This window comes from Mobula hypostoma, chromosome 15 (assembly GCF_963921235.1).
Source record: "Mobula hypostoma chromosome 15, sMobHyp1.1, whole genome shotgun sequence".
NCBI classification, from domain to species: Eukaryota; Metazoa; Chordata; class Chondrichthyes; order Myliobatiformes; family Myliobatidae; genus Mobula; species Mobula hypostoma.
In genome coordinates, this window is record NC_086111.1 from 45849954 (window position 1) to 45868010 (window position 18057).

At 40.0% G+C, this 18057-nt stretch overlaps 1 protein-coding gene across 6 annotated transcripts in view; it reads left to right on the forward strand.

Moving 5' to 3' along the window:
* Positions 1–18057, forward strand: part of prickle2b (prickle homolog 2b) — a 213918-nt gene that overhangs the window by 157816 nt on the left and 38045 nt on the right. The gene's annotated exons all lie outside the window — the stretch shown is intronic.

The window sequence follows — 18057 nt, forward strand, 5'->3', positions numbered from 1 at the left end:
TTTTAACCTGTGAAGTAAAGAAATAAACCTTGTAAGTATTTGGATAGATTGTAAAATATGTAGAGTCAGACAGGGAAGGATAATTGATTTCATTTTTAAAATTAAAATCTAGAAAATCTGCTTGCACTGAAATTAGGTGATATCTTTTTATATCATTTACATAAAAAACATGAAACAGGAGGAGATACATTGAGAAAAGTCAGTTTTTTACCTGAGGTAAAGAAGCAAGTTGTTCATTAGAGTGAGGGGAGCTCTTTCAAATCCCTTCCTCACAATCCTATACAAAACAACAGTTGACCCTTCATCAACCAGCAGACTGCTTGACTGCTGAAATTGCCATCAGATTTTAAACTTCTTACTTAACCAATTCTCACTAATTGTCAAATGCTAAGAATCTTTTATATGTCAGTTTATATCTTTTAGATCTCTAATTTTGGCCATTTTTGTCTTCTGCACTAACAATTTTTGCATTTGATCATTTCCATCAACTCCCATTTGAATCGTGGGTCTTATTTTTTTTTCTTGTGTGTGACTTATTTTTGTTTCAAAGTTCAAAGTAAGTATATAATCAAAAATGTATATGTCCACCATATGCAACCTTGAGATTCGTTTTCTTGTGGGCATACACAAAAAATCCAACAAACAATAGAATCAGTGAAACACCGCTCCCTACAGGACAGTAGACCAATGTGCAAAAGGCAACAGACTGTGCAAGTACAAAAGAGGAGGCAAAATAATAAAAATCGAGAATATGAGATGAAGAGTCCTTGAAAATGAATCAGTAGGGTGTGAGAACAGCTCAGCGATGGGGCAAGTAAAGTTGAGTGAAGTTATCTGCTCTGGTTGATGGTTGAGGGGTAATAACTGTTTCTGAATCTGGTGGTGTGGGTCCTAAGATTCCTGTACCACCTTCCTGCTGGCAGCAGTGAGAAGAGAGCATGTCCTGAATGGTGGTGGTTCTTGATGATGGATGATGCTTTCCTGCAACAGTACTCAATATAGATGTGCTCAATGGTGGGGAGGGCTTTAATCATGATGGACTGGGCCATATCCACTACTTTTTTCAGGCTTTTCCTTTCATGGGCTTTGCTATTTCCATACTAGGCCATGATGCAACCAGTTAATATACTGTCCACCACACATCAATAGAAGTTTGTCAACATTTGAGATGATATGCCAAATTTTTGCAAACTTTTAAGAAAGTGTAGGCACTGCTGTGTTTTCTTCATGATAGGACTTAGGAGCCGGTCTCAGGATGGGTCCTCCAAAATAATAACACTAAGAAATTTAAATGGCCTGATGCTCTCAGAGATGTTATCAAAGTTCTGAGATTGATGGATTAGTAGTTCAAACTAATTGTAGTTCATATTGGGCTCTTTCAGTTCAATTTTCTTTTTTGTGTTCTGGCCCTTTCTTTCTTGTTGCTGACTGGTAAGCTGGGGGTTTGGGTGATCTGTTAGTTTTTATGCAAAAGAGGGATTGGGTGTGTTTGGGGTTTACGAGTTTCTGTTTCTTTTTTCTTTTCATGTGGTGGGGGGAATTGATGTCTTTCTTTCAACTACTTATATGGTTTTCTGTATTCTATGGCTATCTGAAGAAGAGACAAATTTCAGAGTTGTATTCTGAATACATACTTTGATAATAAAATGAATCTTTGAAACTTTAAAGTTTCTGACCCTCACCAGCTCTGATCCCCTGATAAGAAATACCTCATACACCTCTGCTTTCCACCTCTTGAAGTCAATACTCAGTTCTTTGGTCTTGCAGACATTGAGTGAGAGGTCGTTGTGGCACCACTCAGCCAGATTTTCAATCTCCCTCCTATATGCTGATTCGTCACCACCTTTGATTCAGCCAATGACAGTGGTGTCAACAGCAAACTTGAACAGGGGATTGGAGCTGTGCTTAGCCACACAGTCATCAGTATAAAATGAGCAGAGCAGAGGCCAAGCACACAGCTTTGCGGCGCATCTGCGCTGATGGAGATTATGGAGGAGACGGTTTTGCCAATCAGAACTGACTGGGGTCTGCAAATAAAGAATCTGTTTGACCACGGTGGTATTGAGGCCAAGGTCTCGATGCTTATTAATTTGTATTGAATGCTGAGATGTAGTCAATGAAGAGCATCTTGATGTATGCATCTTCACTGTCCAGATGTTCCAGGGTTGAGTGAAGAGCCAATGAAATGACATCTGCTGTTGACCTGTTGTGCTGGTAAGGAAATTGGAGTGGATCCAAGTCACTTCTCAGGCAGGAGTTAATCCGTTTCATCACCTACCTCTCAAAGCACATCATCACAGTGGATGTGTGTGCTACTGGATGATGGTTATTGAGGCAAGTTACCATGTTCTTCTGAGGCACCAGTATAATTGAAGCCTTCTTGAAGCAGGTGACCTCAGACTACCGAAGTGAGAGGTTAAAGATATTGGTGATCACTCGATCCAGTTTCACTGTTTCATTTTCCTTGTTCTTTTTCTACTAAATTCTGTTTGACTATAATAAAATAAATCTGAGGAATCAGCAGTATTTCACTTTTGTTCTTAAAGCTGTGTTGAGTAGAATGCTGTGTCTACAAATTTACTCTATAAGCACACTTGGAAAAAAACTCTGAATGGCTAGGTTACTGACCAATGCTGGAAGATGCCATTATGATAGAGCTCAGGTTTCTTTTGATTCCCCTTTAGTGACCAAGTCAGCAATGAAAGATACAACTACACAAGTAGGTGTAGTTTTATTAGGTAATTTTATTTAGCCATTAACTAAAAGAATAAAGAAATTAGCAACTCAAGTAACTACAGTTAATTCTTAGCTACAGATCTGATTTTGCAAACCACAGCTTTGCAAAACAGAATGGCTTCATATATTTTTCCTGGCAGAAAAAAACGGGAATATGTACCCTTGTAGGAGATGAGTGTTGTACCTATATTCCTGACAAATTTGAAAATATTACAAACTTGGCAGCATGTATCAAAAAATGGTACATTATGAACTTGGCAACTCGTATCAAATGAGCTATACAGTGCCCTTGTACTTCATCGTGGTTGGTCTTAAAGCCCCATGCCATTCCAATTCCTAAGGGACTCTGTAATTTCCGTGTACTGTTTTTTTCAAAAGTCACCAAATCGGGTTGGGGTGTATGCAAGTGTTCTTACTTGGTCTTTCCCACTGAAAAGACAGTGATGTTCAGAACCCAAACATGAATTTTAGTTATTAGTTTGAGCACATTCATTCCCAAAATAATTCCTAGCAGCTAGCACACTTCTACCTGAACTCAACATTCTGGGTCTCTTTTCCACTGTTAACCTCATCTGCACCTCCATGTTCCTCCAAGTTCCTCTATTTCTTTTTGTTTTCCCTTATGGCCCTCTGAGTGCCTGATATCAAGTAGTACTCAGCACCAGTGTCTAATAATGCTATCATTTATTATTGGTTTCCATTTCCCTCCAAATTTGTAACTGGGGCATATGTATTTGAGAAATCCTTTACGATGACCATTCCCCTAGGACAGGCCTTTCATTCACTTTTTGACCCAGTTACAGCTGTTCCCAGCTTTAGTTTCTGAATAATCTGTTCCAGCTTCTCCAGGGAGGGATATAGTCACACGTCTTAGTGGGGGCCACAGGGAGTTCTAAGTACATTTATGATAAAAGTATGTAAGTTATATATAACCTTGAGATTCGTCTCCTTACAAGCAGCCACAAAACAAAGAATCCCAATAGAACACATTAAAAAAGACATCATCAAACACTTAAAATGCAAAAATAGAAACAAATCATGCAAACAATAAAACATAAGCAAATTACATTTCAGAACTAAAGTTCACAAAAATGAGTTCACAGACTTGAAGCCAGTCATCACTACAGCCGGTCCAGTGACCCCTAGGTTGCAGACCATAGCCTCAGTTGAGTGCAGAGAGGAGAAAACCTTGCCAAGCAGCGAGCTCAACACCGTCCCATCTCTTGCCTCTGGCCCCAACATCCTGACCTTTTCAATCTGGCCCAGCACTTCAGTTGGCCAAACATTGGCTTGTTCCTTGCTCTCGGACACAAGCCCTGCTGCTTTGATATGCTCTTGGGCCCGGGCTCCACCACCTAGACTTTGCCTCGCCTTGGATCTGCCACTTCAAATCGTAGAGTTAGAGGGTGTTACCCTAGTACCTAAGCCCGCACTTTTCCTTCCACATGGCTTGCATTGCCTTGTAGGAATGCCATCTGACTTCTCTCTTGGCACCTCTGCCTTCATCAAGTCTAGATGTGTTTCTTTGCTTTAGAGGTGGTTTGGTGGTTGCCCACTCATCTTTCTCTACAGCCTTTCCCAAAACACCGTTAGGGGCTCTTTCTTGCTGGTTGCACCTTGCTCTTCCCCTCTATTGCATTTTCCAAGGTTTCCATGATCAGTACCACTTCCCCTTTGATTTTGCTAGCATGAAGGTAGTCAATGCAAACTAGCAATTAATTGTAACACACATAAAAGTTGCTGGTGAATGCAGCAGGCCAGGCAGCATCTCTAGGAAGAGGTGCAGTCGACGTTTCAGGCCGAGACCCTAGGCCTGAAACGTCGACTGCACCTCTTCCTAGAGATGCTGCCTGGCCTGCTGCGTTCACCAGCAACTTTTATGTGTGTTGCTTGAATTTCCAGCATCTGCAGAATTCCTGTTGTTAGCAATTAATTATACTAGCCTTGCTTGGAATCCATGGTTAAAAGGGGCTCCATCTGGGTCTGTTGGTTCATCTTCATATATGATTCCTTGAATGCCCATTCCCTGCTGCTGCTGCACACCTTGTTCAAGTGTGTTCCACTCTGCAGACTAAATATGCCAGCTTTTGGGACAGAGGTAATGCTGTTAAGTAGTGTGCACTACCTGGCTGAACAAGAAACCTGTTGAAGTTCAAGTTTAATTGTCATTCACCCATACATGAATACTGCCAAACAAAACAGCTTTACTCCGGGGTCAAGGTGCAAAACACAATATCAACAGTCTGTGACACATGCACAAAGCACATGTAAGATAGCAGTAAAATACAGTCACAAAAAAATATAGTCCAAGTCGCTGAGTCCATGAATTTTGCAGCAGTCTGCTGTCGAACACAATGCAATTTGTCATCTGCTGAGCAAACATTGGGAGTGCAGCACCAACTCCAGCATGGATGTCACGCAACACCACTTCCAGTGGAGTGCACCGACTTTTGATGCCTCCTCCTGGGAGGCTGCAAACAGGTGACACCGCAGCTTAACACCTAGTCCTCACTTACAACTGAAGCCACAGAGCGCCTGTGTCCACCTTTGCCTTTCGCCAATAAATCCATCAATTGGACTTCTGCGTTTCATGCCACCAATGTCCAACTGAGTCTTGCAATCACAAGAAAAGTGACTAAAATGATCAGTCACTGTTAGATTGCACACCTCCTTTGCACTTCAATGCCTCACTGCCACACTGCCACAGGCAGCATCATGGTCCACTCCAAGTCCAGTCCTTCAGTTTATCCACCAACGAGCAACTTGCTGAGGGGTGGACCTCCAGTACCTTAAGCTTTTAATGTCTAACAAGGTCTTGTGATCATAAAAAAATACATTTAAAAAAAGTCAATAACACTTTTGGTTGAGCCCGTTGAAGCCGCTATGTCCAAGTGTGCTGTTACCTTACCAGAACCAAATGGTTCCAGCTCCATATGACTGCTTGATCCAATGATGAGGGCTTATGGATTCTAGCACAGCCTACTCAATGGTGAACGATTACACTTACATTCCAGATATAGGTAAGCCAGGCGTTGAGTGACTCCCCTCACAATGACTATACCTATCCCACAAATCCCTCAGCCACATTCCGCTATAGTCCTGAGTGATGATCTGTCACTGCTGAGCACATCACTCCTGGTTCTGCTATGTCGGATCATCAGCTTCCTCATACTGCCCCCATTTGTCTACTACAGTTTTGAAAGTTTGGGTTGCTAAGGATGTTTCTTGTTCCTTCACCCCTCCCCGCCCCCATTGTCATGCAGCCAATCAATAGGTTGATCCACTTTTCCAGTGACAGGGTCAGACCAGATATCCCCATCCCATGTGTACTGGTCCCAACCGTTCAACATCGTAGCCCGTAGCTTTATTGGATTGGCAATTTTCACAACATTTCTCTTTGGCCAGCGTGGCTCCTGACTGTCCAGCTCTCTCTGCCCATTCTTGGGCTGAGTTTATTGGTTTGTGTGCAACATTCAACTGTCTCCATTTCTCTGACTCATCTTTCAATCTAGAATCTTTCTAAAACAAGAGAAAATCTGCAGCTGCTGAAAATCTAAGTAACACACACAAAATGCTTTAGGAACTCAGCAGGCCAGGCAGCATCTATGGAAAAGAGAAAACAGTAGTCATTTTGGGCTGAGACCCTTCATCAGAACTGGTGAAAAAAGATGAGGTCAGAATAAGAAGGTGGGGGAGGGGAGGAAGAAATACACAGGTGATAGGTCAAACTGGGAGAGGGGGAGAGGTGAAGTAAAGAACTGGGAGGTCGATTGGTGAAGCAGATAAAGGGCTGGAGAAGAGGGAATCTGATAGGGGAGGACAGAAGGTCATGGAAGAAAGGGAAGGGGAGGAGCACCAGAAGGAGATGATGGGAAGATAAGAAGATAAGGTGAGAGAGGGAAATGGGAATGGTGAAGGGGGGAGGGGTTGCCATTACTGGAAGTTCAGAAAATCGATGTTTGTTCCATCAGGTTGGAGGCTACCCAGACGCAACATGAGGTGTTACTCCTCCAACCTGAGTGTGGCTTCATCATGGCAGTAGAGGAGGCTGTGGATTGACATGTCAGAATGGGAATGAGAAGTGGAATTAAAATGGGTGGCCACCAGGAAATCCCACTTTTTCTGGCAGACAATGTGTAGGTGCTCAACAGAGTGGTCTCCCAATCTATGTTAGGTCTCACTGATATACAGGAAACCACACCAGGAGCACTGGATATAGTAGATGACTCCAACAGGCTCACGGGTGAAGTGTTGCCTCACCTGGAGGGACTGTTTAGACCCTGAATGATAGTGAGGGAGGAGGTGTAGGGGCAGGTGTAGAACTTGTTTCATGTGCAAGGATAAGTGCTGGAGGGGGATCAGTGGGGAGAGACTTCTTTTCATAATGTGTTTATTTCTTTTTCTTTCTCCTTAAGTACATTCATAAGTATCAAAGTGCAATTCCAGTGGTGTCCTCCTTAAAATGGAGAGCCTGCTTCCTGTAACATCTGGGCCATCTGATGAACTATTTTATCTGGCCCTTGTAACAGTTGAGTTCCCCAGGTTTTTGATTCATGCTTTTTTTTTGCTGTTAAATTAGCCTTAGTACCGAGACCTTCGGAGACCTGCCCACCCTGGAATATAAAACTCCTGTGGCCTATTCTTGTCTTTCTTTCCAGGAAACATAGTTTAAAGTGGAATCCTGATGATTATGCCAATTTGTCTCAAACAGAGCTCAGTTTTCTTTTTATTCGTCTCGAGCAACTGAGACATAACTACACAAATAATTAAGTAACTTTATTTAATTCTTAACTAAAAGAACAAAAAAAATAGTAACTCAGGTAACTTTGTTGAACTCTTAGCTACAGCTATAACTTAACTTTTGGCTACAGCTATAAATCTATTCTAACTCAAAAAAAACAAAATTTGTATTTCTTCAGTTGATCCTCTATTAATTATTTAAATGGGGAAAGAATTCAAAGTTCGGAGATGCAACAGGACTTGGGAGTCCTCGTACAGGATACCCTTAAGGTTAACCTCCAGGTTGAGTCAGTAGTGAAGAAGGCGAATGCAATGTTGGCATTCATTTCTAGAGGAATAGAGTATAGGAGCAGGGATGTGATGTTGATGCTCTATAAGGCACTGGTGAGACCTCACTTGGAGTACTGTGGGCAGTTTTGGTCTCCTTATTTAAGAAAAGATGTGCTGACGTTGGAGAGGGTACAGAGAAGATTCGCTAGAATGATTCCGGGAATGAGAGGGTTAACATATGAGGAACGTTTGTCCGCTCTTGGACTGTATTCCTTGGAGTTTAGAAGAATGAGGGGAGACCTCATAGAAACATTTCGAATGTTGAAAGGCATGGACAGAATGGATGTGGCAAAGTTGTTTCCCATGATGGGGGAGTCTAGTACGTGAGGGCATGACTTAAGGGCGCCCATTCAGAACAGAAATGCGAAGAAATTTTTTTAGTCAGAGGGTGGCGAATCTTTGGAATTTGTTGCCACGGGCAGCAGTGGAGGCCAAGTCATTTGGTGTATTTAAGGCAGAGATTGATAGGTATCTGAGTAGCCAGGGCATCAAAGGTTATGGTGAGAAGGCGGGGGAGTGGGACTAAATGGGAGAATGGATCAGCTCATGATAAAATGGCGGAGCCGACTCAATGGGTCAAATGGCTGACTTCTGCTCCTTTGTTTTATGGTCTAATAACTCAAGTTCAAGGTTGCATCTAATTCATAGTACTGTAATACTATTCAGCAATCGATAATAAGGAGTGCTGCTTATTTATTCTTAACCACTTAGTCTTTGACTGCTGTGGAGCTTCAATACTTCAATGAGCCATGAAGAAGTATCAAAGTCACCAGATAATGTTCATATTTCAGCCTCTGAAAAAGCTGTAAAAATACCTAGAAAAGTCATTACTATTAAACTGTTCAGGGTCTCCTTTATCTCTCCGAAGATTGAATAATAACTCCAAATGAGGCAAGACCAGCAATGTGTAATTTACTAGAAACTATGACATGATTTCCAGTAAATCCTGTTAAAAGCCTACAGGTGTAACCAGAGCCTAAAATGAAACTTCGGTCAGCCATACTGTTAACATGTTCAGCCATTTTATAGCTATTGCAGCAGGAAAATCATTAATTTTACTTCATCTTACCACAGTTGGCTATTTTTTTTTGTTGACTGGCACCAATCATGATTTGAATTATTTTTTGTGGTTCTACAGTAATGAATAATGATTATTGATTAATTTTACCCCAAAAAGCAATGCGTTATAAACTGGCTTTAAAATTGAGTTCAGACTAATAAATTAGAATATTTTACCTTCCAAGTTATACATAGAGTAATGTCAATAATCCAACGTCCAGTTGTTCAGAAATCCTGATTGATTGACATCTGGTTTATCAATTGATCTGGTAGTCTGGGTACAAATGGGGTGTGGAGCCAGGGTTAGAGAATTGGCAGCTGGGGCAGGCATTCAGACCTTAAGTGTGTGGCTGGTGCCAGAGCTGATGTCCAGGACATCAGAGGAAAGGAATGTGAGAGTTAAGGTCTTCAGTGTATATACATTTTTGTGCTCCCTTTAAACTCATTGGGTTTATTGGATACTACTGTGTAGCGTGCAAAATAATGAAATGAAAGTGTTGACACATCCAGAAATCTGTATCTACAGTCCTGGTCCCACCAAGCCCTTAAAAGTGCAAGGTTATTTATTTTTATTGAAATTGGAAATTCAGTAGTTGAAATAGAACGTGGAAATGATGTCAAATATATAAAGGGTGTTCAAGAATAAAGAGAGTAACAAAAACATATTTTAATACGTATCCCCATATTCCCTAAATCAGAGGGAAAACAATTCAATATTGGTAAGTTGGGGTGTACGTCAAAAGGAAAGCACTATAAAAGAATGAGAGTGAGGCAACAGAGGTTGATGTGCTACTGTATATTCTCATCGAAAATTGAATGAAAAGATTATTCATATTCAGTGAATAATCTTATCATGTCGTTATTCATATTCAGTGAATAATCATAGATATAACCACTGCATATTCAGTGTGGGAGTGAGGTAAAGCATTGCAGTGGTAATGCCTACACAAAATTCTGCATTATATGCACAAAGATTTTGCTCAAACACAGTATCATCAAACTGCAACTGCCATGTATCTCTTGTAGCTCCCCTGAGCAGGCTATAAGATCCTGGAGGCAGCTGCAGTTAGAGAGGTCCCAGGGGTCGCAGAAGGAAAATGATTAGGGCATTGTCTACAGTACAAGCAGGGTCGCTGCAGCAGCTGCAGTGGGAAATTGGCCCCAGAGTGCCACAGGGGGTGTAGTGACAGAAACAGGAACCTGCTCCCCCTGCTGTCTGAAATAACCGGAGCGGCTGGAGTGTGAGAATAATCACTACAACTCACACGAAATCTGAGAGGAGATTCATCTATCTCCTCTCTTCTTCTCACTAACCTATCACTACTGTCTGGTGCCCCTCCTCCTTCCCTTTCTCTCATGGTCCTCTCTGTTCTATCAAATTGCTTCTTTAGCCATTTACTTTTCCCACCTATCACCTCCCAGCTTCTCACTTCACCTCCCCCACCCCCTTCACCTGGCTTCACATATCACCTGCCAGTTTGTACTCCTTTTTCTCCGCCCATCTTCTTATGGCTTCTTCTCCCTTCCTTACCAGTCCTGATGAATGCCCTCGGACCAGAATGTTGACTGTTCATTCCTCTCCATAGATGCCATCTGGCCTGCTGGGTTCCTCCAGCATTTTGTGTGTGTTACTCTGGGTTTCCAGCATCTGCAGAATCTCTTAATAAATGTGTGTTGTTGGTTGTAGGGAAAGACTCTAAAAGTGAGGTTTTAGCAGAGATTTATGGGAAATTTGAGAATTATGGAAGGTTGAAAGAGAATGAATAGTGAAAGAGTGAATCCCCTGCTTGGGAAATTAATACTAAAAGGTAAAAACTCAAGAAAATAATTTGAAAATTGAGGGATCATGCAGATATGATTTTCCACTAGGTTAATGGAACAAGGAAAGCCTTTCCTCAACTATCTTTTGCAGTAGAGACCACATTTCAACAGTAAGTAGGAATAAATTGGAAAATTAGCTGAAGGGTAGGACCGGCATTGGCACAATGACCCTAATGGCAGCCTCTTGCACTTAACTTTTTATTTAAAATGCTCCAAATGCCATGTCATTCTTTATTTTATTTGATTAGGCTACTTATGAAAATTTAGCAGTGTTGGCATTATCTTTGCTAATACTACTCATCTATTCTTTGTCTTCCTTGGGAAGAGAAAAAAAATTAAATAGGAATGCAAATATTCTGTAGCTATGTATTCTAAAGTGGGTGCCTGAAACCAATTCTAAAAAGCCAGAGAGCTTCTTAAAGCTATTGGCTTTTGAAATATCTGCAACAGATGTCAGGTTATTTTTACATCACCCTTCTTGAATTATTTTGTACAGGTGGCACATAGTTCTAGTTCTCTTTGTTACATTTATATTAATTCAAGCCAGAATGATTTCTCACCTATATTTATGCACACATTTGTAATATAACTTAAATAAGAACTTTATTTTTAAAAGCAGCTCAGTTTCTATGAAATGCATCATTTCCTCTAATGAAAGTAAATTTTGTGTTAAATTTTTTATTTGAACAGAAAACCGACATGTATTTCCATGATTTATCATTTTTATATCTTTTTGACTTTAAAATTTGAAGAGCTTTTAAAATGTTACCACAGTTATTTGATATGTGGCTGTCAAGCAAATAAAGTTGCTGTGATTAATCACGAAAGTTAACTCTCTCTTCCCCACATATTCCTCCTCTGTCTCTCTTCACATTCTTCTCCTCAACTCCACCTCTCTCTTGACTCCTCTACCTGTCTCTCCTCTACACTGCTTCCCTCCTCTTTCTATTCCCCTCCACATCCCCTCACACCACTTCATTCGTCCACATTTCCACTCTTTCTTTCCTCCTCACCCCCAATGTCACTGGGTATTAGTACAATACCTAAGTTTTCACTCCAGTGACTTAAAGCAGGGGCTAGGAGGTTTTCATGATCCAAAATCATGACAGATGGTGGAAGAGAAGTGTTGTTCAATGATGGCAGTAGAATGGGATAGAGAATTTAAGAAGTAGAAGCAGGAATCCAGCTATTCATCTGTTCATGCTTGTACTGCCATTCAGTAAGAATCCTCAGCTCCGCGTTCTTGCACTAACCTCATTTCCCTTGATTTGCTTAATATCTGAAAATCTGTTAGCAGACAGCAGTGCGGTGGAGTAGTGGTAGGAGATATGATGTAAGATCTAAAGCACATAGGCTGCTTTAGCTGTATGCTGGTATTGTCCTATAGTGTTTTTTTTAAACTCTAGTTCAACCTTCTTCCAGTTGAAAAAACATGATCATTTGTAGTTTCATTGCTCACGCACAGTTAAAGATGACTTACTGGCATTCACAACTTTTTATTCAGCAAGCATAAGTCTGCTTAATCAGAAAATGACAAAAAATACTAGTTTTAATAATTATTTTTAAGTTTGAAGAAGATGGATAGCTAATTAGTCAGCACTCGTTGGAGAACAGAAAAGAATGGATCTGTGTAATGTATCTTGCATCTCCACATAATCAGTTTGTAGATGTAATTGCCAGTTTACATGTTTGAACTGCTCATGAGCTTGTGTAATGAGTGTAGAGGATTAAAGCTGCTGTTATTGTGATCAGCAGTTACAAGTTTAAATGTGTCTCAATTCAGCGTGGGAGGTAAAATATACACAAAGAAGTATCTGTTCAGATGCATAATTTAGTGGTCCTAAAACAGGCAGTTTTCCAACATTTAAAAAAGGAAGCATCGGTTGGCAAAATTGTTCTCTTGTCCTGCACTCTTAGTTATTCATTTTGAGATTAAGTGAAATAGATGAATTAGGATTCAGATGGTGAAAGAAGTTTCATGCTTTTATTGGAGTAATTGGAGTAAAGCAAGATAATTTGTGGAGAAGAAGGAGGTATTGTAAAATTTGACCAATGAAAGCCGTCTTGATTCTTATACCTTAAACTAGCCAAATCACATCTATTTATCACACTACTCCATCAATGTATGAACTTTCCCAGGGTGTTGACCCTGAGATCCTTCTCATGACGTTCCAATTAGCGCAGGAACTGTTCTTTGGCATCAAGTCTGCATTTGCACTTGAAGCCTACAGATAGTGTGCATTAAATTAGAGGTTCAAAAATGCCTGAACAGCCCAGGATCAGGTGTTTTGGAATTGGTGAAAAGCTTCGAGGAATAGTAATTTCTTATATTTTATTAGATGATCCATGTCACTCTGATGAGCACTTGGTTGTAGCCATCTACCTATCCCTTCTATAACATTTGGAAACCAGTTGGGCTATTCTGTATCTAGGTTCTCAGGCTTGAGCTGGAGGTGAGCAACTCAGCTGATAGCAACTGTCTGCTATCCACTCTGAAACTGTTGGGTGAGGATTCCTTAAAAAAGGCATAATTTGCAAAATTAATGAAACATTGGTTAAAATATTGTCTGATGTCAATTTTTAGTTGCCAACTGATGTTAGTCAGTTACTGGGTTAATTACATGAACAAACTGAGCCAGCTCGAACATCATTTACTTAAAAATAACCTACCTTTTTTTGCCCAGGTTGGTTTGCACCTAGATATACTGGGCCCCTGGCCTCATTGCAGGCTTGGTCCAAACATGGTCAAGAGAGTTGAATTCCAGAGGTGAGGTGGGAGTGACAACAAGGCTGCATTTGATCAAGCTTATTATGTCACCACTCTTCTTAGCTGCTTCAACAATGGCTTTCCTTCCACAATGCCAGAAGTAGGAATGTTTTCAGATGAGTTCAGAAAGCTTAATTATACAAATGAAGCTGCCCCTCCCTGTGTACAGCAAGACCTAGACAACATCCAGGTATGGGCTGATAGCAGGTCAATAACATTCACGCCACAAAGTTGCCAGTCCATCAAGAGGGAGCTTAGCCACCTAACTCTGACATTCAGTAGCATAATCATAATGAAGTCCCTCTCCTTCAGCATTGTGAAGATCATGATTAATCAAGATCTCAGATCTCAACGTGTCAAAACTATATGAATACCATGCTAGAAAATCAGATCTGCTTTTTGGATTTCTTGTAGTTACTGACTTAACTCATGATGCCCAAAGCCATTCCACTATTTCAAAGCACAAGTCAGGAGGAATACTGTTTACTTGCCTTGATGAATGCAGAGCCAACAACTTTCAAGAAGCTTGATACAATACAAGGAAAAGCATCCCACTTGTTTACCACCACATTAACTGCCCTGAATATTTATTAGTGAACAAGGCTATGGTGTTTACACATTACAAAATGTACAACAGTTCTGCATCGAGTTTCTCCCAAACAGTGCCTCTCAAATTTATGACCACTGCTACCACTAAAGGTAACAGTAATATATGCATGGGAGCATCGTCACCTGAGGTTCCATTCCAACTTGTACACCCACCCTGACTGAGAAATGTTCTTGTGGTTCTTCATCATTACTAGATCTTAATACTGGAATTTCCTTTCCAACATCATTATTGGAACAATTTTTAGCATATGGTCTGCAGTCATTTAAGAAAGTCTCGAAAACAAATAGATGCACGCAATAAACATCAACTTAACCAGTGATGTAGAAGTTCTCAAAATTAATGCTGCATATAAAGCAAACAGTCTGACCATTTTGAAGAGCAGTAGTCAGGTGATAATGGGTGAAAGTTGGTATCATATTTGAATATTGCTCTTCTGAAGTCTTTGAGTTTCAGCTGCACTGAATCCAAATTCTTGACAATCTCAAATACCTCTCTCTCTCCATGCATGGTGTCATCCTTCTTGTATCTTTTAACTCACTTTGCAGGATCTGGTGTTGCTGGTAAGGCTGGAATGTGTAAGTATTCTTTGAGAAATGTGTGGTGAACCACTGAGAGCTGAGTGGCTTGTTTAGTTTTTCAGAGAGAGTGAGAAGGCATGGATCTAGAATTACGTATAGGCTAACCTTGGTAAGCTTGGCAGAAGGATGTTAATAAAGCAGATGGATCTTAATAACAACTCTACAGTTGACAAGCAGCTGGCCCTGGCTCTAGATTGCTAGTCCATAATTATACCACTGCTGAACTTTCATCCTGTTTTCTTCCAAGTGGACCTCCAAAAAACTTCAGATTATCTATAATTTACCTTTTGAATTATAATTCCTCACTGATACCATTGTAAAGTGCAACCTGTAGAAGGCTATGCAACTTTGCTGCCCCTCTGGAAATTGTACTGACAAATTAGATAGGCTTAATATTCAACTGGCAAACTATTAAAATATTCCAACCCTTTATATTAGCATGGTGAGAAAATGTCAAATTCACTACACTTCCCATCCACTCACAGTCAGGCAATGGTCAAAGTGTTGGTAAGAAGTCTTGACAGAGTAATATATAAAAAAAAGTAACCTGTCGACGATACGCATGAGTTTGTAGGGTTCTCAGCATTCACTAATAAATATTCATTTTCCAGTTTGTTAAGCTGTTTCATTGCGTGAAGGTGCTTTAAATAGAATATCAATCAAGTCTTCATATCTTGGGTTGGAAGATGTTAAAGTGTTTTGGATTTAGCAATAGAGCTGAAAGAATCATGGATAATGTAATGGTTAATGAAAGTATGGCTTTGATTTGCTAATTAGCTGCATATTGTAGAATTAACAAATATAAAGTTAAAGATTGTGTACATGGAACATCGAAACATACAGTGAAGTTTGTCGATCACGTCAGCAAGCAATGCAGTCCAACGATGTGCTCTGGCAGCCCTAAAGTGTTGCCATAATTCCAGTGCCAACATAGCAAAGCCACAAGTGATTAACCCATACGTCTTTGGAATGTGGGAGGAATCCGGATCACTTGAGCAAACCCATGAATTCATGGGGCGAACATACAAACTCCATTCGGACAGCAGTAGGAATTGTACCCTGATTGCTGGCAATGGTAAAGCATTACGCTAACTGCTCTATCCGGCATGAGTGATACAAGAGGCAAATGCTACAGACATTTAATTGGAAAAATAAACCTTTGATACAAAGAGCCTTCATGCTATTTTCCACACAGATAATGGATAATAAATTCTACTCTGTGACAGAGTACAATTTGTCATTTCTGCCTTGCAGATTGGAAGGCTTTTAGCTAGCTTTGACCTGCCCTGCTAAGAACAAATCCAGAATAAAAGCAGAAAATGCTGGAAATACTCCGTCATGTAGAAATCAAAGTGAATTTATTATCAAAGTACATAAATGTCACCATATGTAACCCTGAGATTCGCTTTTGTGCATACACAATAAATCTAAGAAACATAATAGAATCAATGAAAGGCCGCACCCAACAGGATAAACATCCAATGTGCAAAAGACAATGAACTGTGGAAATACAACATTTTTAAAAAATAATAATAGTAAATAAATAAGCACTAAATATCTAGAACATGAGATGAAGAGTCCTTGAAAGTGAGTCCATAGGTTGTGGAACAGTTCTGTGATGGGACAAATGATGGATGCTGCTTTCCTGTGACAATACTCCATGTAGATGTGCTCAATGGTAAAGAGGGCTTTACCCATGATGGACTGGGCCATATCCGCTGCTTTTTGCAAGATTTTCCATTCTAGGACATTGGTGTTTCCATACCAGGCTGCGATGGAACCAGTCAATCTACTCTCCACCACACATCTATAGATGTTTTTCAATGTTTTAGATGTCATGCTGAATCTTTGCAATCTCCTAAGGAAGTAGAGGCACTGCATGCTTCCTTTGTAATTGCACGTACTGTACATGCTGGGCCCAAGAAAGATAACACCTAGGAATCTAAAGTTGCTGACCCTCTCCACCTCTGATCCTCTGATGAGGACTGCCTCATAGACCTCTGGTTTCCTCCTCCTGAAGTCAATAATTAACTCCTGGTCTTGCTGACATTGAGTAAGAGATTGTGGTTGTTACCCAGATTTTCAATCTCCCTCCTATATGCTGATTCATCACCACCTATGATTTGGCCAATGACAATGGTGTCATCAGAAAATTTAAATATGGATTTGGAGCTGTGCTTAGTCTCACAGTCATAAGTATAAAGTGAGTAGAACACACAGCTTTGTGGTGCACCTGTGCTGATGGAGATTGTGGAGGAGATGTTGTTGCCAATGCTAATTGACTGGGGTCTGCAAGTGAGAGGGAAATTGTTAATTTCTAGTGGATGGTCTTTCATCAAAAACAGAGATAAAATTAAATATCAGCCTTTTTTAATCTGCAAAGAAGGGAAAAGGGCAGAGAGAACAAAATGAAGGCCTCTGATGTCAGCTGAGAGTGAGTGGTGACAGCTTGTTAACTGCAACTGATCTGTCAGGAGAAGATGTAAATAGAATGAAAGAGATGAGAGATGAAGCTGTGGTTGTATACTTATTATGTTAGTAGGCCAGTAATGTCTGGATGAATAATCTCAAACACATCTGTTTAAATCCTTCAATGACAGTTGAAGTATTTGTATTCAATTACTAAAACTTAAACATCAAAACAGTAAAAGAGACTTGAAGCATGTCATAAAATCCAGAGGAAATTTCTGGTATATATTTGAGGTTATGATTGTGATTAATTGATAGCAACGGAGTCCTACATTTGACCTCACTGCTGCTGGAATACTATGGGAATCTACTCTTCCATCTTGGTTTGTGGCCAGTATCAAGAACTTAAAGTAGAATTGTGGGCATAATTAGACATAATGAGAACATAGTTTGCCAAATGTTTTTATTTTTGAGGGATTATTGTTCTGTCATGTTTTAACTGTTTTAGTCTCGACATCTCTAAATTGGTTTTCCTAATAAATAGTTTTTCAAATAGATATTATCTTAATAAATATTAACTAAGTGGAATGTTTAATATTTCCCATTTTCCCAGTTTTTCTTTAGTTGTAAGAACAATGTGGACTGCTACATATTATTTTGCTCTATAAAAATTCCTTCCTGCAGTCCATTCTTCATTAATGATGTTTCCATGTGGCAAAAGGAATAGCAGCCTACTCATAGTTTATCAGTGTATAATTCCATATATGTACATCTTCAAACAAGTGACAACAGAGAAGAAAATTAGTAATGCCACTAATCTATAATAATGGCCTAAAACCTGCTGTCAAAGTAGTTAACAAGGCGAATAATAGATGCTGTTTTTAAATTTCATTTCCTACAGAAACTTCAAATAAAGTCAGATCCACAATGATCCACAGAAACTGGAAAGTTACCCTATTGTTCCACCAAGTCTGAAACTGGCACCACACTACTTGCTCATAATTCAA